Source organism: Eschrichtius robustus, chromosome 4 (assembly GCF_028021215.1).
Source record: "Eschrichtius robustus isolate mEscRob2 chromosome 4, mEscRob2.pri, whole genome shotgun sequence".
NCBI classification, from domain to species: domain Eukaryota; kingdom Metazoa; phylum Chordata; class Mammalia; order Artiodactyla; family Eschrichtiidae; genus Eschrichtius; species Eschrichtius robustus.
In genome coordinates this window covers 68,343,211-68,366,827 of record NC_090827.1, presented here as the reverse complement: position 1 = coordinate 68,366,827, position 23,617 = coordinate 68,343,211, and the positions used below count along the sequence as shown (strand labels likewise).

At 35.4% G+C, this 23,617-nt stretch overlaps 1 pseudogene; it reads right to left on the bottom strand.

Annotated features, from left to right (window-relative positions):
- Positions 1 to 4,527: 4,527 nt before the first annotated feature.
- LOC137763480 (elongation factor-like GTPase 1) lies at positions 4,528 to 8,019 on the bottom strand (annotated as a pseudogene).
- Between the last annotated feature and the right edge of the window lie 15,598 nt (positions 8,020 to 23,617).

Here is a 23,617-nt window from a genome sequence, read left to right as displayed (position 1 = left end):
TATAGAAGTATAGAATATTTTTCTTGATAAAATTCATGATGTTGTAACTCTTTAGCCAGATACTATGACCCATAATGCAGGGGTTCAACTGGCAACAAACCAGTGTAGGGAGATATCCATGACTATGGGATTGTTTGCTTTTATTCATGTCAGATGAGTAAGAAGAGATAGTCTCAGTGTATACAACATACACAGACACACAGACACACCCATTACCACCACTACCACCATGGCTTAAAAATCATGTTGGACTCTTCAGGGTTAAAAACAGAATAAAAATATAATCATAAGGGAGACAATTTGGTTAGCATTTTTAAGAGCCATATTTAGGATTTATAATGTTTTTCTGTATCAGATCTTAAAATATTTTAAAGACAGTGTATATTATATGTTCACAGTTAAGATGATATGATTGTTAGCACTGGAGGGTCAAGTGACCCAAGCACTGTTATAGAAATAAATGTACAGCTGTTAATGAAGTCTTCTTTCTCACCTTGCATTGTGTAACTTTAACTCAAACAAAATTACTTTACATTGTCTATATAGCAGGAGTGTATTATATTCATCCTTGCAAAACTCCACTGCTAAGTAGTTTTATGTATGAAATTAAACCTTCAAAGTGACCAAATTATGAGCATCTTTCTGAGTAGGTTTAGGAATATCAAGCCAAGAACAAGAATGAATGAACTATTGTTAGCTAATATTTAGTTGGCACTTACATGCTAGGAATTTTGCTTAGTATTTTGTGTTAAAATATATGTAATCTTACCTAATAGGATTATTATTGTGTGTATTTTGCCATGAGTTATCACAGTACTATGTTATTGAGAAAGAAAAAAAGAGGCAAAACATGTTTCTAGAACTTAGAAGTTCTATTATTTTGGTTAAGATATGTAAAACTAATGATGCCAAAATATTAGAAAATAATTGATTTTGTTAGTAGTGTAGCAACAGTTACTAGCTCAAAATATTTGAAGATTATTATTGACTGGAACAATACATCTTGAATTTGTAGGCTATGTAAAAGCTGAGCTGAACTTAGCATAGCAGGTAGAATTTGTATACTTAATAGAATAAAAGGAATTCCTTCCTAACTAGGGGGTCACGTATGAAGCACAGTGTCTATCACCCATGCTGAATGTAGCAAAAGCAAGTTCCAAAAAGAGATAAAGAGATTACAATGGGGAAAACTAAGAAATAGGATTAAATAGATGAATGAAGAAAACTAATACCAAGCTCTATAAAGCTGAGAGCTCAGAGTTTAGATTTTGATGTAAAAGACCATTAAGGGTAGAGTTACATAACACAAGTTCTACCTGTCATGATCTATTCAACTAAAAATTGGGGTTATATTCAACTATTTAATATTCCTTTTCTGGTAAAATATAAATATTTCATTAAAAATTCCAATATTTGACTACATGTAAGTTACTTATTAGGGAATATTTTTGCTAGAATTACAAAAGGATGGGGAGTAGGATGGAATCAGGATTGGACTACAGACACAGAGATTCAGTGTATGTAAAAACACATATCAGTAATAGAAGAAAGGATTGAGGGTATAGTGTAAGCCAAGGCGGAAAGCATTGAGAGGGAAACAGAACTAAAGAAAATATTTCAGAAATTTCTAAGTGATGCAAAATTGAATACCCTAGGTGACTTTCAGAGAGGTATTATGGCAATAAGATCTACATTATTCTTCAAGACCTCAGGAGTTGAAATAGTGAAGAGACTGGAACTCAAAGTTAGTACCTGGGGTGAGGGATAGGAGAGCATCTCTATTCAGATAGCAGGTAGACTGTGCTTAAGATTTATGTATCTTCAACAAACAAAGAAAACCCCAGGCTTCTCAAATGAATCCAAAGAATAACTAAATGGACAAATGTGTATAGGCCAATTCATGATTAGCAAATAAATTTCAACCTTTGATTGTTGATTTGATATCAAAAGTATCATCTCTTAAAATACAAGGTGAATAGGCTGAAATTCGTGCTAGAATAAAGCTCAAAATAAAAAGAAGTACTTATTTGGAAGTACTTATATAACTCAAAACCTCTTCCTTCAGTATTTTAAAACATATTTGAACTTAATATAAATTTTCAGGAGAACAATAAGTAATATTCAATTGGTCCATTCTTTGAACATCATCCAACTTTCCTATAGATATTTCTTATGAAAACTAAACACCCTTCACGATGTTTTTGTCTTCTTCATCTATTTTTAAAAATGTCTATTTATTCCAGATATTCCTTCAAAGAGCAAAGTGAGTGTTTCAAATTAAAACTGCCAAGCTCACAGCATTTTCAAAGGCTTTTGCATTTGGAGAACATCTTATACTCATTTGTCCGGGAAAAATAATTGGGGTGACTCTGACCCCCCAATATGTGTGACTAAATTTAAATGTATTGACTACTATTAACCTTGAGAATATATCATATGATGGATTTTTTCCATGTAACTTTCCCAAGGTATTCTCAACCCATAGAATTTTTCATGTATAATTATCAGAAATCTTATAATTTGACATAATTTGGAGGGAAATCTCTACTATTATAATAATTTACTTCTAACTCTTTAGGAATCCCCTCCCATTTTAAATTATGATTTTCTCATTCTTGATTACCTTCAATGAGCAAGGTATATCTATAATAAATTGTTTTTGAAATGGATTTATTTTCTAAATTATGCATGTGATACAGGTGCATATTGAACTCATTAAGTTGGATAATGTTTACAAATTGATTTTCTTCTGAACTCATCTTGTTTCAATGAAACAAATATAGTTTAATAAAGCCATTATTACTTGTCAATAAATGACATTTCATTCGATCATATATGAGTAGAATGCACAATATTTTCACAGAGCACTGCTTTTATAAAGATGATAAATATTTTAACTAATGAATTGGTAGCTCTTATAAAATAAACAATACATAACAGCATTATTGATGAAATTGGATATATTGTTCCTTATTTATTGATATTTACCAAATTTTAGTCTTTAGCGTGGTAAAGCTAAAGACTATTCTTTTCGGACCTCATTTTCACAAGTTTCTAAGAGTTTATACTGGGAAAAGAATTGCAGACGTATGGAAATGCAGATCTAGTATATGCCAATAACACTAATGAATTGATTCACTATTTTTTAGATAAGGAGGTAGAGAAAGAGCAGAAAAATAAGATGAAAACTGTCCTCTTTCATTCTTGCAGATTTCCCTATCTTAATGGTGCTACACATCATTTGGCTTTAATTCCAGATTTTCTATTTCTCAGCATAGAAAAGAAGATAATGTTTCTTTTCTTCCTTCTTAATAGCATCAAATAACAAATTTTAACTGTTTAGAATGAGAAAACTTGTTGTATAGTAGAGGAGTGGCAATATAACACGGCAACAATCTCAGCTCCACCACATACTAGCATAGGACCTGACCTCTTTATGATTCAAGTTTCTTTGTTAATAAAATGGAAATAATAATATTACTTAACTTATAGAGTGATTATGCTATTGTTGTGAGCACATCAACCTTTAGTTATTGTACTAGATTTGTATGCTGTACAATAAATTACAAATTTAGCTCCTTAAAACAATACATATTTATTATCTCCCAGATGTCTGGGAATGGCTCATCTTTGTCCACTGTTCAGAGTCTCACAAGGTTGCAATCAAGATGTTGGCTGGAGCTGAGTTTCCTTCTGAGGCTGGGGGTTCTCTTCCAAGCTGATATAGTTGTTGGCAGGATTCATCTCCTTGCAGCTATAGAACAGGTAGAAGCCTATTTCTTCAAAGCCAATGGGAGACTCTCTCTTCAGAAAGGTCCTAGTATCTCTTTCACATGTTTTCACTAATGAAGTCAGGCCCACCCAGGAGAGTCTCCCTTTTGATTACCTCAAATGCAAATGATTTGGCACCTTACTTACAGCTGCAAAATCCCTTTACCTTATGACATAATTTTATCACAGGTCTGAATCATATTCACAGGTCCTGCTTACATTCAATGCAAGGGAATTATACAGAGGGAGGGGAGTCATACAGCTTCCTTAGAATTCTGCCTACCACAGTTAGCTACCTACAGCTGGATATCTTTGTCCTTTCCTTTCTGTACATCTGGCAAGGTTGTACTCTATACAGAATTCTAGTCATTCAATATCCTGGTCAATAAGTGGTATTATCAATCTTTTTGAATTTCATCTTTTCTTTTGAATGCAGAGTGTTACCCTACTTTTGTTATAGATATATTACTCACCTGAAATGGTGTTCTTTATCTTCCAAGTAAAGCCAAGTAGATTCTTTTGCTCTTCCTGGAGTGTCAGCCATGTCCAGGAAAGCATTATCCATATCCAGGGTGATACATAGAACAAAAGTTGGAAATAGAAGCACTCTGTTCAGTCACTGTTGTGATGTCAAGCATTGTGGGAACAACTGTAGCCTCTTTTGGTTAAACACTGATGGTCTACAATAAGGCTCCAAATAGAATATCTACCAGTGGAGACTAGGTTTGGCCCATGAGTCAGTATTGCAGATATCAGTTACTTATTTTGGCTGAGGGGTCTCTGCTTTTCCCATGTGCTCCACAATCTTTTCCAGAAAAAAGCCTTTCTACTTTATCACCATGTTCATGTACTTCCATGTCTGGTTCTCTGAATCAGCCTTTTCCCCAAAGTGCAAGTACTTTTCCTCAGTGGTTGGCACCCAGGACAGGTTGCTGGAATGATTTCCCAATGGCTGAATACCAGTTATGAGCTGGCTTCTTCCTGATTTCATCCATGAAGTAAGCTTTGGGCCATGGGCAGCAGAGGCTTAATGAAAAACATGTCTGCCTAATCTTTTCTTTTTCTTGAAACACTTAAACTTTTCTCTTTGACAAGACAGTATAGACTTACTAAGCCAAGAACATTACCTGTGGGCACGATGCCACATGTGTGCATAACTGCCAGCAGGCACTGAGGTTTCACTTGTAGCACATCTCAACACACTTCTCTCATGGTGGCAGTTAGCTGTCCTGAGAAGAGTCCACAGCAATCAGGCAGTAGCACTTCTCCTTTCTGAGCAGTCCCCTTCTCAAAAGGCTCAGAGCAGCCATCTTGGTTTTCATCTTGACCAGATTAGGTTTCATCTTCCCCCTGTTTCTCCTTTAATAGACCACTTGGCTCTTGATTCTGCTTATCACTTGCTCCTTGTTGCTCGAAGTTACTTAAGGCTCATATTCTAAGACAAAACAGATGCCCATGAGAGGGCATCCATGAGAGGATGGGCCCAGAGGGGGCTGCTATTGGAAGATACTCACAGTGCTGTTGTCCAAATCTCAGTATTTACTGGCTTATTTGGAAATTTGATCAGTTGGGCCTGGTCATATCAAATTCTGAAAAGCTTCACTATTATGGACTAATAGGTTGGACCCAAATTTTCTTGGGACAAACAACCAGATTTGGCCAACAGTGTTCCTCCATTTTCTCCCTGTTAGATGTTGCTCTAGTTTTCCCTTGAATTCACAATTCCCTCTTAGATCTTCTGGTGGATCATGAATATTTCTGCCCTGATTCACTGAGGATGTCAGTTCCTCCATAGAACAAACCAGATCACTATTTTCTTCCAGAATCTGACTGACTTCTTCACACTGAGCATGACAAATTTATTGAAAGTTGTTTTGGTGATTAACACGAGTCAACCTGGATTCCTTCATGGATTTTGCTTTCTTTTGTTCTGTGTATGACTGTAATTTTTTGTTGATTGACTATTCATTTACCATATCAACTTTTGAAGGTTTTATGATTGTTCTTCTGAATAGAATAATGGGTTCAGGTACACTGATTTGAATCTTTACAAATTTTTCTTTAAGTCATCAGGCATTGTTGAATGTGGATTTCTCTGGTTGTAACTAAAATGTGCCCTCAGCTCAATTTCCTGAATTAAGTTCCAAGGGGTCATTTGGTTTAACAGCTTCATTTCTTTGATGAGGTGGGGCATTTCACTTGGGGGTCTTTATTCAACAGCAACCCTGACAATAAGGGTGGCTACAAAGTTGAGTGGAATAAATGGTAGGCAGGGTGGCAAGCTACACAGTATTGCAGAAATCACCACAAAGTCTTGTAGGCCTCCTATTCTTAGAGATAGCCCCTCTAGATTTTCCAGTTCCTAGTTCCATTCTAATCAGAAGATCTGTGTTCTTAAGAATACAAAATGGCATGTGAGGACTTGGGGAAGGACATCTGCTGGAACTGAGAAACCTAATGGTACCTGTTGCAAAAGCTCAAGCTGACCGTCCTTGGGCCATCTTTCTTTTAGTTCCTCTTCAAGCCATATGAAATACAACATACTTGATTGTTTCCCTCTTAAAACACAGGTTTAGAGGTCATAATCTCCATCTTTTGCTCATCACCTCTTGACTCTTCTCTCTTTGGATTTGTTTCATGGGCACTCCCATTTGGGGTGGGCTAGAAAGGCACCTGCCCCTGAACTGCTGCCAGCTTCTCCATGTGCCTTTGTCTCACGTCCTCATGTCAGATTTCTTCTTGAGTGAGAGATCATGGCTTATTGTGAGGGAAAACCTTAGCACTAACTGGAAATATGTTGGAAACAAAGATTATAACTGGAGGATTGTCTTCACTTCTACATCTCATAAAAGCTACTTTCAGTGCCTGGGTTTCTTGTGGAAGAGAATCAAACATTTGTCCTCTTGTGCCCATTAATTTCTCCACTCTCTCAGCTATAATATTAAGCAAGCTATAACGTTTCTGACACACTATAGCAAGAACAGTTTGGGATATGGTGGCCACTGACAGTAAATGGCATTGTTCTGAACTTTAGTATCTAAATGAGTTGCCTTCTGGGCTCCAATATTTTATCCTAAAGAACTTACTATTTTATTAATTTTTTTCTTTGTTATTTTTTAAGACAGCATCATATAAACTACATATATTTTCCAGGATCAACTTTATAAATAAAAAATTTCTTTCCTTTTGCCTGATCAATCCTCCTAATTTTCTTATTCTTTATAGTCATCTAATAATCTCCTCACAGGTTTTCAAAAAATCTTCCTTTCTGATGCTAATCTTTTGACTAGATTTTGTCAAGGAGCTCAATTCCAAAGTCTCACCCATCCAATGCACTGGTAACCATATTTCTTTAATCTGGGAGAAGTAACATAAAAAGTATCCATATCCTCTAAGCCAGTGCTTCAGTCATATTCTTGCCTTCCTTGTTCAGAATTTGGATTCACTTGCAATTTAGTCTCTCTCTGCTCTCCTTCTGGGACGTTAGAAGTAAAAGAGTTCCTGTGAGTGCGTTAATCTCTTCTAAAAGATGTGTCAGATGAGAATAGGCCTCTTGTGGAGTGAATTTCAGTTCCACTATCAAGTAATCTCATTTACTAATCACTAAACCTAGATGAATATTTTTGATCCAGACTTGTCACAGAACTTCTTATATCTGCAGACAGACTGCTTCCATCACATTTACCACAACGATGTACCCATCACAAATGCAACCAGCTTATACTTCAGAGGCAAAATCGGTATGTCCTGGAGAGTGTATCAGATTAACCAGGTGGTCCTCATTACTTGGGTAGATGAGGGGCAGGTGTGGACTGCCCTCAAGCTGGTCAGCGATCTCCACCTGCATCTAAGCCTGGACAGCCTGACTCTCTTGCATAACGTAGTGAGATGGAAGTGGATTTCATAGTGATACCTCACATCTGCTAATTTTCTCTGCAGTCCACGTACATTTACCCTTCCTCAGATATGTCTTGACTATTATTGGCCCTTTGTTCTTCTATATGAATTTTAGAATCAGCATATCAAGTTCCTGCTTGCCAGGCAACTGCCATTACTAGATATAAGACAGTCAGTCAGGGCAACAGGAGCCAAAACACAGATATGTCTGATGTCGGCAGTGTTTCTTTGGAGTTGAATCATCTTATCCAAACTATTGAAGGCTGTGGCCACTTTATTTCTTGTGAAGACTTCAGCCCCCAACTCAGCTCCAGCTCTTGGCACCCAGCACACCACATGTGAATGAGGCATGAAGGCCTCCAGGGGTTTTGTTTGTTTGTTTTTGTCATTGGGAGACTTTGTGATTGACAGACCATTCTGCTGCCTAAACTTGCATTTTTAAAAGGCCTCAAGAAATGAGTAAAACATCTGTGAGGCTTGCAGGGTACTGGGCTAAGAGACTAGGTGGCTACTTGATACCTACCCTGGCAAAATGACTCTTTTGGGGTTTGGAACAGACCTCTCAGCAGTCATTTAAAGGAGGGAGGGCTAAGCTGACCTAACAGCCAGCCCACTCACTCAGGGCTAGCAGAGGGTGACCTGTCCTCACAATTGGAAAGAAATAGTATCCACCCATGACTAAGCCAGTTGAGTTTTTTCCAAAAATTCATAGGCAGAGTGGAGTATGTCCCTTAAGGACTAACAGCTGTCCTAAAAAAAAGAGTGTAGACATAAAACCATAGTACCATAAAGGTACAGATGAGATGGAGCTTACTGGGAAAATCTTAGAGGCAGAGAAGAAATAGAGTGTCCAGAATCTCTTGTTATCCTATCTCACAGACTCTACTGGGCATAAATGGACTACATGCACACTGGCTAACATTTGAGGAGAGAGGAAGACTGCCTCAGTAATGCTCTACTTATAGGAACAGGGGAGAAGGTAAAATACATGGGACTATATAAGAGTAGAACCTTCTTGGTTTGGGAAGTGACTTTGTTATAAGGGGTGATAATATGAAACCCATTGACTAATATCAAACTCTTCTGCCTTTGAGTTAACTTGGATCTACAGAGCCAAGTATCTGTCAAACAACCAAAGGGGGAAGGAAATGAGCTACCATCACCTTCCAAATCTGTCTTTCTTCAGTGATATTTAAAACTCTATTCATGAAAGTATTCTTCTCTGTTATTTCCTAGAAGTGTTTTTATTTACAGCTTTCATATCTAAATCTACAATCCATCTTGCATTGCTTTTGTGTGTACAGTATAAAATAGAAGTCAATATGTGTGGATGTATGTGTGTGTAGAAGTATACATATTTTCCCATATGGATATCTAATTAACACAAAGCAATTTATTGAAAAGGCTATCTCTCCTGAGTACACTGCCATTGCAGTGGCATATCTGTAAAGTAACTATATGTATAGGTTTGTTTCTTGATTCTCTCTTGGTTTATTTAGCTATTCTTCTGCCAATAACAGACTGTCTTATTCAATGTTACTTTATAATAACTCTTGATATTATTGGAAGACAATTCTCCAGGTGTCTCTCAGATTCCTGCATGTTTTGCAAGCATAGGACCTGACTACCATTGTTATGGTTTAACTTTTCAAGGGTGTTAGTAAAGTGAACTGTCTTAGAAGATGAAAGATAGTATCTTTTTCCAGAGCGAAGGGAAACTTAGCTTATAGTCTCAGAAGGTAGAGATAGTGTCTACCTCTGGAGCAAAGAGGAAGAATGCTAACTGTTTAAAAGATTCAGGTTCTGTAAGTTTAGGATTCATCTCCTATAATGCAATATTCTGCATATGCTGGTGTCATCTGGACCTCTTTGCATCATCTTGTAGGAATTAGGGTTTAAGGAACTGACACAAATATGCTGTTTCTGTTCTGACTCAAGGATAGATGCTTGTGTGATTTTGTTATATGAGTGATGCTGGCCTAAACTGATAGTTTCATTCCTTCAGTAGACTGGATCATAACATGAGACAAAAGGCGAAGTTTAAGACTGCAAAAACATACTGATTTTCAGACAAGTGCATAGAAACAAGCCATAAAGAACCACCAAAATGAATAAGCAAGTGAGATATCATTCTGTCTGCAAACACAATATTAACCCATGTTTTGAGTAGGTGATTATGTGCTATGTCCAAAATATACAAATTTTATGGTGGCATTTTAAGTAAGTTGAAGTAAGTCTAATATCACAAATTTCATAAGTTTTATTCAGTGATTCTTTTCTTAAAATCAATGCAATTATTATCACAAAAGTATTAAAGAATAATATCTAAGCATTTCATTTTCAGAAATCAAGAAGTAACTCTGGTACAATTTTATGGAATTATAAAAGATTAGATGAATGAGATTTAGATTTGTTAAACCTATCCAACATCAACACTATGCCGTTCTTTTTTATTAATTTCATTGTACTTTTTTTTCTGTAGTTAAAGGATGTCCTTATCCAACTTGTCTAGAGAAAAAATGCCCACAGATTCTAAAAGCTAAAGAATGCCAGGATTCAGTATTAAATTTAAAAGACAAAGTGTTTCAAAGCAATTAATTAAAGTTGGCCCCATGTCAGATAAAAGTGCCACATAATAAAGTCCTTAGAAACTGATGTAAAAATCTAAGAGTTAAAGCAGTTAGTTTTAGACCTACTCTCCTACTGATTTAAGTTGTAGGGAGGCAAAGGGTTAGTATTCCCCAACCCTGTCTCCACACACTGCTAAACAAAAGTGTTCTTGCGTTTTTCATTTCATACCAGATCTTGACATCCTTTTGAATTTATTTTATGTACTTGGGGAACATGAATACAACTTCATGCTTTCATCCTTTTATAAGACATTCATTATGTGCATTAACTGACAGCTGTGAAATTTTCTGCCACTTGTCTTAAATAAAAGCAAGAAAATTCAAAATAGATGTGCATTCTGTACTTAGGCAAATTTCACAGAATCTTCTTTAATTCAAATTTCTCTAGACACTTCTTTTAATATAGGCTTTAAGTACAATGAATATGTTCAGTCATTACTACATATTGAGTGTCTGATGGTTTTTGAAAGCTCAGGAGGCAGTCTACATTTTTCTCACTTGTTTTTAGTGTAACTAGGTTTGGCAGCTCTATGTGAGTTTTTGCATCTTAAAAAATCTCCATCTCTATTGCATTTTATTGTATATTAATGTTGTTCTTTAAATTGTTTCAATATTCATTTTGACTTTTAAGGCAAAGTTGTCCAAAAAGAAGTGACTAGTGAGCACAATGTTTTCAGCCATTCAAGCTGATGCCACTTTTTAAAGATCCTTTTTAGTGACAAATATGAAAAAATAGCTAGTGGAAAAAGTATCTTTCCCTTAGGGAAGAGTGTCTGGGAAAATATTAATGGTCATTTCTAGCTATAGGCCTTTGTTCTGCTTTTCATAAAGATAAAGATCTGATTAGATCAAAAGACAAGGACACAGAGTTTAAGGCAAACAAAACTATACAAAATGAGTAAAAGTGAAAAGCCCTATCCTGGAAATTCAACTGTGGAGACTCCCATCCTCTTTTCACTATTATTTAGGTTTGGTTTTTTTTTAATTAATTAATTTATTTATATTTGGCTGTGTTGGGTCTTCGTTTCTGTGCGAGGGCTTTCTCTAGTTGCGGCGAGCGGGGGCCACTCTTCATCGCGGTGCGCGGGCCTCTCACTATCGCGGCCTCTCTTGTTGCGGAGCACAGGCTCCAGACGCGCAGGCTCAGTAATTGTGGTTCACGGGCCTAGTTGCTCCGCGGCATGTGGGATCATCCCAGACCAGGGCTCGAACCCGTGTCCCCTGCATTGGCAGGCAGATTCTCAACCACTGCGCCACCAGGGAAGCCCTATTATTTAGGTTTTATAGCAGTAACCTGCAGTAAACAAAGTAACAGCTGCTCTATAGAGTAAAAGATTATTCAACCCTCAGTTTCAATTGCTTGGGCAAAAACTTCCTTTGGAACATGCTCACATACTTTACCAAATTAATGTGTACTTTCATATTTAAAATACAGATACTAGACAGATAGATGGATAAATAGATACATAATAGATGTTCTCTTAATAATTAAAACAGCATAAAGATATAATGGGACATTATTGCTTTTTAATTTGACTTATTTTGATTGGTAGATTTATATTTACCAAAATGAAAATGACAGGTGACTAGGCAGTTACACTATTTAATACCTTTTGCTTCTAAGATTTTCTTTGGGAGGTATAGGTCTGCCCTAAATAATCTGTCTGTAGGATAATAACTTAAATCATTACAGGATACTGTTTCACTTCAGGATTTACCTCAGTTTGTGTGTTTATGTTTGTTGACTAAGTATGAGTAGTTATGTTATTCTTGTAGTTATTTTACTATGATTATTATTATTACTACTACTACTATTATCATTAATGGGGAGAAGACATAGACAAATAACTTAAGAGGCAAATATAAAAATGTAACCATAGTAAGTACAACAAATCAGAGGTATATTTTAGAGAGATAACATAAAGGGATATAATACTGGTAGAAAAATAGTGGATTATTTTCAAGTGGAAGAATCTATTTAAATGACATCTGAAAGATGATTAGGTGTTAATTAGGTTAAGTATTTGCAATTCCAATAAAAATTCTGTCAGTATTATTCATGGGGTTTGACAAGCTGCTTCTATATTTTACTTGGAAAACAAAGTATAAGAGGAGCCGTGTTAATTTTGAAAAAAGATAGGAATAAGTTGAAGAAGCTTGCCCCATCAGATATCAAAGTATAATAATTAAAAATATGGTATTAACCAATGAAGAGGTAATTAGAACAGAACTAAATAAAGAACACAGAAAAAAGCCTATACTTACAAAGAAATAAAGTATGATACAGGGGGCATTACAGATCAGTGTGAAAAGGTAGACTAGATATTAAATGCTTCCTGCACAATCAATTATCTTTATGGGGAAAAAAATGAATCCGTACCTGACATCATATATATTTAAAAACTTTAGTTTTAATTTTAAATTTAGGAAGAAAATATATACTCTCTTCATAAAATTGGAGATTTCTTAAATAAGGAGTAAAAAACACAGACTTTAAAGAAAAATATTGATAAATTTGATTACATTATAACTTATAACAATTTATATTCATAAAAAGACGTCAGAAAGCTAAAATATAATCTTAGGTTAGGAGATATTTCCCGTAATATATTTTCAAAAATTAAGGAGAAAAGGTAAACCCAATAGAGTAACAAACAAAATATTAAATTGGACAATTCATAGAAGAGAGTAATAAACATAAAATGAGCTCAAATTTTCTACTATCAAAATGCGACTAAAAACCTAGTAAGATAGAATTTCACAGTAAGTGATGACAAAGATGCAGAGAAATGACATCTCTTATTCTGCTAAAGAAATATGAACTGGTACAATCATTTTAGTCAGCAATATGATAACTCCTAGAAAAACTGAAGATGTGCATACAATGAATGCTACCCAACCATATATATGTGCACAAGAGAAATAACTAACTTGTTCATATCAACATTTGTTTTATCACTCAAGAAAAGAAAGGGTAGTGGAAGGAAGGGAGGGGAGGAGGAAGGGAGGGAAGGAGGGAGGAAGGATGGAAAGAAAGAAGGAAATTTAAAACCCTAAATGTAATCTTTAGAAGAATGGATGAGCAAATGACATTGTATTCCTACATTGGATATCAAACAAAAATAAAAAGGGATAAACTAGCTCTATATGTATAAATATAGATGAACTTTTCAAGTAATATTGGGTGTAAAAAAGTAAACTGCATGTGAATATATACCCTGATATTCAATGGTATCTACCATGATCCCATTTACATGAAGTTTTAAAGCATGCAAAACAGTGATTTATTGCTTAAGAATACATATATATGTAATACAAACTATTTGTTAAATGTGTGGAATTGACAAGCCTTCAAATCAGAACACTGGTTATCAGGGGTTGAGAATGGGAGAGGAAGTAGAGGAAGTAGATATGATTGAAGTGACGGATTCAACTCTATTGGCAATGTGTTATTTCTTATGTAAACATGATGTAAACATGATTATTGGTTATATTCTCTATTGTTGTTTTTTTTTTTTTGTATGTCTAACAGTAGGTAAGGACTTTCCAGACAGAGAAATTGGTGTACACATAGGCCCAGTAGAAGGAAGAGACACGAGACTAAAAGAAAGCCAGTGTGCTCACGTGGAGCCCATCAGGGCTAGAGTGTTTGAGATGAGACCATACAAATTAGGCAGATGGGAAGATCATGCAGACAGAGTCTTGCTACATGTGCTAAGAGAGCTTTGTTCTCAAAGTTATGGGGAAAGTTTGAAAGAATTTAAGTAGAAAAGTGATGTGATCAAATTTTTCTTGTAAAATAATATAGTCCCAATTTTATTGTTTAATACTATTTTCCTTCTGCCTGATTTTATGGATATGATCTAAATTTAATCATACATTTTTTAAAATAGATCTTTATTGGAATATAATTGCTTCACAATACTGTGTCAGTTTCTGTTGTACAACAAAGTGAATCAGCTATATGCATACATATGTCTCCCCATATCCTCTCTCTCTTTAGCCTCCCTCCCACCCACCCTATCCCACCCTTCTAGGTCGTCGCAAAGCACCAAGCTGATCTCCCTGTGCTATGCTGCTGCTTCCAAATAGCTATCTATTTTACATTTGGTAGTGTATGTATGTCGATACTAATCTCATTTCGCCCCAGCTTCCCCCTCCCAGCCCGTGTACTCAAGTCCATTCTCTATGTCTACATCTTTATTCCTGCCCTGCCACTAGGTTCATCAGTACCATTCTTTTTTTTTTTTAGATTCCATATATGTGCGTTAGCATACAGTATTTGTTTTGCTCTTTCTGACTTACTTCACTCTGTATGACAGACTCTAGGTCCATCCACCTCACTACAAATAACTCAATTTCATTTCTTTTTATAGCTGAGTAATATTCCATTGTGTATATGTACCACATCTTCTTTATCCATTCATCTGTCAATGGACATTTAGGTTGGTTCCACATCCTGGCTGTTGTAAATAGTGCTGCAATGAACATTGTGGTACATGACTCTGTTTGAATTATGGTTTTCTCAGGGTATATGCCCAGGAGTGGGATTGCTGGGTCGTATGGTAGTTCTGTTTTTAGTTTTTTTAAGGAACCTCCATACTGTTTTCCATAGTGGTTGTATCAATTTACATTCCCACCAACAGTGCAGGAGGGTTCCCTTTTCACCACACCCTTTCCAGCATTTATTGTTTCTAGATGTTTTGATAATGGCCATTCTGACCTGCATGAGGTGATACCTCATGGTAGTTTCGATTTGCATTTCTCTAATAATTAGTCATGTTGAGCATGTTTTCATGTGCCTCTTGGCCATCTGTATGCCTTCCTTGGTGAAATGTCTATTTAGGTCTTCTGCCCACTTTTTAACTGGGTTGTTTGTTTTTTTGATATTGAGCTGCATGAGCTGCTTGTATATTTTGGGTATTAATTCTTTGTCCATTGCTTCGTTTGCAAATATTTTCTCCCATTCTGAGGGTTGTCTTTTCATCTTGTTTATGGTTTCCTTCGCTGTGCAAAAGGTTTTAAGTTCCGTTTGGTCCCATTTGTTTATTTTTGTTTTTATTTCTATTTTTCTAAAACGTGGGTCAAAAAGGATCTTGCTGTGATTTATGTCATAGAGTGTTCTGCCTATGTCTTCCTCTAAGAGTTTTATAATGTCTGGCTTTACATTTAGGTCTTTAATCCATTTTGAGTTTATTTTTGTTTATGGTCTTAGGGAGTGTTCTAATTTCATTCTTTTACATGTAGCTAGCTGTCCAGTTTTCCCAGCTCCACTTATTGAAGAGGCTGTCCCTTCTCCATTGTATATTCTTGCCTCCTTTATCAAAGATAAGGTTACCATATGTACGTAGGTTTATCTCTGGGCTTTCTATTCTGCCACTTTTGGGTGGAATGTTCTATAAATATCCACTAAATCTATCTGATCACCTGTGTCATTTAAAGCTTGTGTTTTCTTATTTATTTTCTTTTTGGATGATCTGTCCATTGGTGAAAGTGGGGTGTTAAAGTCCCCTGCTATTACTGTGTTACTGTCTATTTCCCCTTTTATGGCTGTTAACATTTGCCTTATGTATTGAGGTGCTCCTATGTTGGGTGCATAAACGTTTATAATTGTTATATCTTCTTGGATTGATCCTTCGATCATTATGTAATGTCCCTCCTTATCTCTTGTAACAGTCTTTATTTTAAAATATTTTATCTGATACGAGTATTGCCACTCCAGTTTTTTTTTTTTTTTTTGATTTCCATGTGCATGGAATATCTTTTTCCATCCCTTTACTTTCAGTCTGTATGTGTCCCTAGGTCTGATGTGGTTCTCTTGTAGACAGCATTTATATGGCCCTTGTTTTTGTATCCATTCAGCCAGTCTGTGTCTTTTGGTTAGGTTATATAATCCATTTACATTCAAGGTTATTATTGATATGTATGTTCCTATTACCATTTTAAAAATTGTTTTGTGTTTGTTTTTGTGGGTCTTTTTCTTCTCTTGTGTTTCCTGCCTAGAGAAGTTTCTTTAGCATTTGCTGTAAAGATGGTTTGGTGGTGTTGAATTCTCTTAGTTTTACTTGTTTGAAAAGCTTTTGATTTCTCTGTCGAATCTGAGATCCTTGCTGGGTAGAGTAATCTTGGTTGTAGATTTTTCTCTTTCATCACTTTAAGTATATCCTGCCACCCCCTTCTGGCCTGCAGAGTTTCTGCTGAAAAATCAGCTGATAACCTTATGGGGATTCCTTGGTATGTTATTTGTTGTTTTTCTCTTGCTGCTCTTAATATTCTTTCTTTGAATTTAATTTTTGTTGGTTTGATTAATATGTGTCTTGTGTTTTTCCTAGGCTTTATCCTGTATGGGACTCTCTGTGCTTCCTGGACTTGGGTGACTATTTCCTTTCCCATGTTAGGAAAGTTTTTGACTATAATCTCTTCAAATATTTTCTCAGACCCTTTCTTTTTCTCCTCTTCTTCTGGGACCCCAATAGTTTGCTCACCTGGGAGCTCAGCAGGCTTCCTGGGCTCGAGTGGGCAGGGTAAGCACCCTCCTCTCCCCTCCTGCTACTCCTCGAGGGCCCCTCCCACCTGCCTCTCCTGTTCTCCCCTTGGCCCTCCTCCTTAGGGCTGGGACTGGCCTGGGAGCTCAACAGGCTCCCCGGGCCTGAGTGGGTAAGGCAAATGCCCTCTGCTCCTCTCCTGCTCCTCCCAGATGGCTCCTCCTGCCTGCCTCTCCTGCCCTCCCTGGCCTGCCTCCTATGCCCCCAAGGACCTACACGGCTTGAGGTGGGGTGCTCTGGAGGGCAGGGGATAGGCCTGGGATCTCAGCAGGCTTCCCAGGCCCAAGAGGTGGGCAGTTGCCCTCTGCTCCTCTCCCGCTCTTCCCAGAGGGTCCCTCCCGCCTGCCTCTCCTGATCTCCCCGGCCTTAGGGAAGCCGATCTTTTCTGGACTCCACTTCTCCTTCCCCCTCAGTCCCCCCACGTCCTACAGGTTCACTTGGTGGTTCCTCCCATCTCCTTGGGTGTCAGGGTCTCCCACCAGCAGCCAGCAGGCGCCCTAATTGTGGGGAGATGCTAACTTGGCATCTTCCCTCACCACCATCTTCATGCACTTCCCAAGCCAAACTTCAATCATAGATATTTGATATAAAAATATAATCAAAATTTGTTCTGTCCTATGCAAAAGTAGGAGACCTACAGAAACATAGGACGTGCTTGTTTTTTCACTAGGGATTTTACAGGACATTAGATTTTCCTAGACGCTAATAGATTACTCACATGAGGTCATTCATGTCCCTGGCACAAAGTCAGTGTACTGAACATTTTCCCATAAAGCTACACATGGATCAGAATTATTGTCTTCCTGGTCTCATCCAAGTATTAGTACTAATTTTGATTCCAGAAAATTAGAAGGGGTAATATTTGGATCAGCTCTTAAAACAGGATTTTTCACACATGGTTAATTTTTATAATTTAAATAAACACAACTTTAATTAGACTGAATGCTTTTCAGGTTTTTTGTATCTTTTTTCTTCAAATACTACCATTTAGAGTGTTCTGCATAAATAAGTATGTGTTAAAGGTGTTGCACATTGACCAAAATTTCTTATACTTAATAGAAATACTTCAATCCTCAAGTCATAGAAATACTTCAGTCTTCAAGTCAGTTGTACAGTCCTTTGGGGAAGTGACACTGCTTCATTGAACAGTTTTCATAACTTCTGCTTTAGCTTCCTCTTCAGAGAAATAAATGTACTATAGACTTCTTAATGACTAACAGATTCTTCCTATGGAGCTGAAGCCACTTTGTTTTCTAAAAGTCTCATTCTTCTTCAGCAAGTGAACAACTCTGAGGAATACAACAAACCTTAATGTTCATGATGAATTATCCCATCCATCATTAGAACTGTCACACTGCTGTGGTACTCATGTAATAGATCTTTGGTGCAAAGGCACCATCGTGATATATTACTAATAAGGTAGGTTCTTCTGAACAGTCGATTCAGCTTAATAAGAATCTTGCCAATTGTTTGGAAACATAAATTTTCAAAATGACACCTTATGCCAGACCCAATGTCATTTGCCACTCAATAAGCAAACTACCTGTTACATGAAAGGTGTGAAAACATGCTTTGAAATGATAAAAATATATCAATGAACAATTGTATGATTTTAGAACTCAAATTTAATAAATCTATATATCTAATGAAATTTAAATTTATAAGAGAATAGATATTTTAAAGGTTGTAAACTATCTTAAATGCTTTTCAGTCTTTTCCTCCTACAGTAGTTACTTACACATATACACAGTATCTCAGTGGAACTAAGAAATAGAGCAAAATCACTTTTAAAATATAATATTACCAAAAATCATACTACAATTTTTTCAATATATACTATTTACTTTCTTGTCTTTTGAATATCAGATCCATTGTATATAATTCATTGATTGATCTTATTAGAAAATAAACATCAATTCTTCAAGGTTTTCATGGAATTAAGACTTGTTACATATAGTAACAAGATGTAAAATATGCTAAACATCTTTCTCCTCCTTGAGGATTTTTAAATGCCCATTCTCCTTTCAAAAAGAATAGTAAGTAATTGTAAAAGTAAACAAAGATTTTACTGTTAAATTCTAATAATTTCATACAGAGAATTTTTTTTTCTCTCAGACCAATGCTTTCCTAGTGTTTCTTTTAATAAATGGCATTGTATCCTTTGGACAATGTCCCAACATTTTATGCATTTATGTAATCACAGATCACAAAAATATTGGCTTTTATGTATGTCTATTTGTGCATACTTCCCATAATTACAAAAAGAACTTGGGTCCACTTGTAATGTAATACCATGTAATACCATTGGTAACATATAAAATTTAAAAGCAGTGTTAAATAAAAACAAGATTAAATATTAAAATGAAACAGATTTTAAGACCTGAAAAGTGAAAACTCTGCACAAGTATAAACCTCATTCAAAATCTGACTACATCATTATCAAGTATCATAGATTGTGTAGAATAAAGGCTTGTTAGTTCATATCTGATGTAGAAATTTGGTAGCATAAGAAAAAGTCTTTTGCGGGGCCCCATAAAAAGATGAAAAATTCACTCAAATTTCTTACCAACATTTTTACAAAAACTATATCTTAATTTTTTTCTTATAGAATTCCTCAATGAAACATAATGAAGAACAATCTGGAAAATGGATATTTGTTAATATTCTCTGCTACTTTTCACACTTCTAGGCATCAAATATCCCTTTGCTTCTTTCTTTTCACACATAGAAAATACTCTGAAATTGTTCAAGAGAAATAACCTACCTTACTGTCCTGTCCCTCCAGCTCAGAGCCAAGTTCTCTGGGTAATGAATTTTGTGCCATGTTTGGGTGTGGCTCCTTTTGATCCACTGACTTATAAGCACAAAAGATAAGTTATTTGCCCACACACTTCACACACACACACACACACCATGCAAAATGGTGGAAGAGTGATGATTAACGTTCCTTATTTAAAAGGAGGAAAAAAAGGGAAGGAAACACTAGAATTCCTTTTATTCAAGCCAAAACCACGGAGATATATCTATACCTCTAGAGGTATATCTCATTTTTAAAATATTTCCTTTCTCCTTCAGTCTCTACCTCAGAAAAATGATGTGTGAAATCTTTACATACTTTTCTTCATACCATTAAAGATGTTTAAAAACAATAAAAAGACACGTTTTTTTCTGTATTTTGAAGAAAAATGAGATCATGTTTATCTAGCAATCTATCTGTTTTTCTAACTATTTATTCATATTTATTATGTGGTAACCTATGTATCTTTTTTCTTAACATTATATCATGAATTTTCTTCCAAACCGTTGCAAATAGGTCTAAATAATTTTTAAACAGCTACAAAGTACTTCCTACTATGTATGTGCTCTATGTAAGGGCTAGGATTTACTCCATCATTCTCTTATTTATAGGTTTCCAGGGATTGTTTTTCTCAGTTATTTTCCCACAACAAACTATCTCACACACACACACACACACACACACACACACACTGCACTTTTTTTTGGGGGGGGATATAATCTCAAAGGTGGCTTTTGAATCAAATATTAATTATTTTATTTTACAAATTGTAGCATTTCAAACTTGGACTAGTGTACCACATCTTCAACAGCAATAGATATGATTCATCTTTTATAATTTTATCAATTTAAGTGAAATTTTGCATTGAGTCTTTGAATTTCATTTCCCTAATTCCTAGAGAAGCATTGCATAGGTCTGAAGGTTTTTATATTCATAGTTTGCATTTCCATCATTTCTCATTTTTATTTTTATCCTTTTATTCTTTTATCTTATTTTATAGGTACAAATTTATTTTCCTCCAGTTTAAATGAGAGATGATTGACATACCACACTGAATTAGTTTAAGGTGTACAACCTAATGATTTCACTTACATACATCATGAAATGATTGCCATTTAAAATTAGTGAACATTCATCAACTCATATAGATACAAAATAAAAGGAAAAAATTAAATTTTTCTTGTGATGAGAGCTCAGGATTTACTCTCAACCCTTTTTTTACATAACATACAGAAGTGCTAATTATATTAATCATGGTTTGCATTACATCCCAAGTGCTCATTTATCTTATAACTGGAAGTTTATACCTTTTGACTGCCTTCGCCCATCTCCCCATCCCACACACCCATGTTCTGTAGCCACAAATCTGATCTTTTTTTCTATAAGTTTCTGTGTTTGTTTGTCTGTTTTTTGAAGTATAATTGACCTACAACATTATGTTAGTCCCTGGTGCACAACATAGTGATTTGATATTTCTAAATATTACAAAATGATCACCATGATAAGTCTAGTTATCATTTGTCACCATACAATGATATTCTGTTCTTATTTACTGCATCCCCCAGGCAGTATATTTCATCCCTGTGACAGTTATTTTGTAACTGAAGGTTTGTACCTATCCCGCCCCCACCCCTACCACCGGCAACCACCTCCTTGTTCTCTGTATCTGTGTCTCTGTTTGTTTTGTTATGTTTGTTCATTTGTTTTGTTTTATAGATTCCACATATAAGTGAAACCATACGGTATATATCTTTCTTTGTATGACTTATTTCACTTAGCATAACACCCTCTCAATCCATCCATGTTGTCACAAATGGCAAGATTTCATTCTTTTTTATGACTAATATTACATTATATATTGTATATACATACCACAGTTTCTTTATCCATTCATCCGGCAATGGGCACTTAGGTTGCTTCCATGTCTTGAAAATTGTGAATAATGCCAAAATGAACATAGGAGTGCATATATCTTATAATATTAGTGTTTTTGTTTTCCTTGGAAAAATACTCACAGATGGAATTGCTGGGTGGTATGATAGTTGTATTTTTAACTTTTTGAGGAAATTCCATACTATTTTCCATAGTGACTACACCAATTTACACTCCCACGAACAGTGAACAAGGGTTCCATTTTCTCCACATCCTCTCCAATACTTCTTATTTGTTGTCTTTTTGGTAATAGCCATTTTGACAGGTGTAAGATGATATCTCATTGGGGTTTTGATTAGTATTTTTCCTGATGATTAGTGATGTTGAGCATGTTTTTAGGCATTTGTTGGCCAACTATATGTGTTCTTTGGAAAAAATATCTATTTATGTTCTCTGCTTATTTTTTAATTGGGTTGTTTATTTTTTTATATTGAGTTTTATAAGTTCTTTGTATATTTTTTATATTAACCCCTTACCAAATATGCCATTCACAAATATCCTCTCCCATTCAGTAGACAGCCTTTTCATTTTGTTGATAATTTATTTTGCTGTGCAAAAGCTTTTTAGTTTGATGTAGTCCCATTTGTTTATTTTTGCTTTTGTTGTCCTTGCTTTAGGAGACAGATCAAAAAAAATACTGCTAAGACCAGTGTCAAAGAGATTACTGCCTATGTTTCCTTCTGGGAGTTTCAGGTCTTCCATTTAAGTTTTTAATCCATTTTGAAGGGTTTTTTTGTTTTTTGTTTTTGTTTGTTATTTTTGTATCATGTGAGAAAGTAGTCCAGTTTCATTCTTTTGCATGTAGCTGTTCAGTTTTCTCACCACCATTTATTGAAGAGGCTGTCTTTTCCTCATTGTTTATTTTTGCCTCCTTTGTCATAGACTAATTGACCATATAAGTATGTGTTCACTTCTGAGATCTCTATTCTGTTTCATGGATCTATGTGTCTATTTTTGTGCCAATACCGTACTATTTCGATGACTGCGATTTTGCAGTATAGTTTGAAATCAGGGAGCATGATACCTCTAGTTTTGTTCTTCTTTCTCAAGATTGTTTTGGCTATTCAGGGTCTTTTGAATTTCCATACAAATTTTAGAATTATTTTTCTAGTTCTGTGAGAAATGTCATTGGTATTTTGGTAGGGATTGCATTGAATCTGTAGATTGCCTTGGGTAGTATGGTCCTTTTAACAATATCAATTCTTCCAATCCATGAGCACAATATATCTTTCCATTTGTTTGTATTGCCTTCAGATTCTTTCAACAGTTTCTCATAGTTTCCCAAGTATAGGTATTTTATCTTCTTAGTTAAGATTTATTTCTAGATATTTTATTCTTTTTGATGCCATTGTAAATGGGATTGTTTTTTGTACTTTTCTTTGTTATAGTTTGTTGTTAGTGTAGAAATGTAACATATTTCTGTATATTAATTTTGTATCCTGCAATTTTACTGAATCCGTGTTTTTAATTCTAATAGTTTTTGGTGGCATCTTTAAGAATTTCTATATGTCATATTATGTCCTCTGCAAACAGTGACAGTTTTACTTTTTCCTTTCCAATTTAGATGGCTTTTATTTCTTTTTCTTGTCTGAAATCTGTGGTTAGGACTTCCAATACTGTGTTGGGTAAAAGTGGCAAGAGTGGGTCCTTGTCTTGTTTCTGATCTTAGAGGAAATGCTTTCAGCTTTCTACCCTGATGTGGAAAGTGACAATATGTATCTTCAGAGTAGGAGAATTAATGAAGTTAATCAACTGAGAAGAAACAAGTATTAATGTTTAATTGTGTGTGACCTTAATATTTAAAAGTCTTAATTGACTTCACTATTTTTATTCATTCATTCAACAGATATATATGCAGCTTTTATAATGTGTCAGATGCTATTCTAAGTACCATTGTTATAATAATGAAGTACAGATTTTTTTCCTCTCGTGGTGTTTACATTATTTTGGTGTGTGAGGTGTGGGAATAAACAAGTTAATATAAAAGCACAAAATGAACTAGGTGATTATGAGATAAGGCCTATGAAAAAATGAAACAAGATGAC